This window comes from Chinchilla lanigera, unplaced genomic scaffold (assembly GCF_000276665.1).
Source record: "Chinchilla lanigera isolate Chin_1 unplaced genomic scaffold, ChiLan1.0 scaffold00005, whole genome shotgun sequence".
NCBI lineage: Eukaryota > Metazoa > Chordata > Mammalia > Rodentia > Chinchillidae > Chinchilla > Chinchilla lanigera.
Window position 1 is genome coordinate 42,230,299 of NW_004955406.1, and position 1,117 is coordinate 42,231,415.

A 1,117-nucleotide genomic window follows, 5' to 3' on the forward strand; every position below is an offset into this window, starting at 1 on the left:
GTAAGCGGAAGGAGACAGGAGACACTAGCCGTGTGCCTGGGTCACCTGGGCATGTCCCCAAGGAGCCCTTTCTCAGGACGCTGTCTTTGGAGTTTTGTTGGGACCTGTGTGGTCACAGGTCAAACCTCATTCTCTAATAATTTGGCTGTATCTGTAACTAAGCTAGGTTTTGTCGTCTCCCGTTTTGTCTTACGTCTCAAATGCTCCGCTAGTTGGAGAGCAGAGGAGGCCAGCCGGAATGTATTTAATGCCGCCTGAGATCCCTGTCTGACCTGATCTATGCCTCTGCCGTGTTGGGCTAGACCTTGGTACTGTATCTTCTTCAGAGACACCAGCCTAATCCGGACTAGAACTGAGCTTCTTTAACTCACCCGCTCCTCCTCAGACTGCACGGTCAGGGTCCAGTATGTCCACACTGGGAGCTCGGCTGTTCTCCCTGGCGGCCCCTGTACCATGCCATCTCTAGGGACTTTGTTCAGAACCCAAGAAAAGGCCTAGCTCTCCCAGGGACAGGTGCCAGTATCGTCACGGTGGCACAGCAAGTCACTGGGACGTGGGTGGGGATGGAGGCAGCCTCTTAATGCATCCTGTCCCCACCCGGGGTCCTTCTGAGTTTATTTACTTAAAAATATATTCAGGGGACCTAATTACTAAAATATCCATGTAACAAGCCTTTACTAGAACAGCCAGAAGTTCTGGAGAAGAGACCCATAGGAGTCACAGGACAATGCCAAGGTCACACTTCACGTTCGCCCGGCCCCCCGCTCGGGTCCGTGGCCCGGACTCTCCGCTGCTGGGCTCCTCGCGTCCGTTCCCTTGTCCCTCGCCTCCCAAGCGACGCCCCTCTCCCAGCTCGCGGCTGCTAAGATCCACGCAACTGGGCGGCAGCAGGCTTTCCAGCTGAATTACTCAGTAACTTTCGACGCCTCCTTCTGCCCTCTGCGCGGCCCTAGAGAAGGACCAGGATTTCTCCGTGCCGTCGCCCGGACCCGGGTCCCAAGCCCTCGGCGCCCAGTCCTCCCAGACGCGCCGGGCCCCTCCTCGCGTCCTCCCCTTTAAGGGCCGCCCCGCGCGCACCGCCCCAGGCCCCGCCCCGTGACCCTCCCCTTTAAGGACC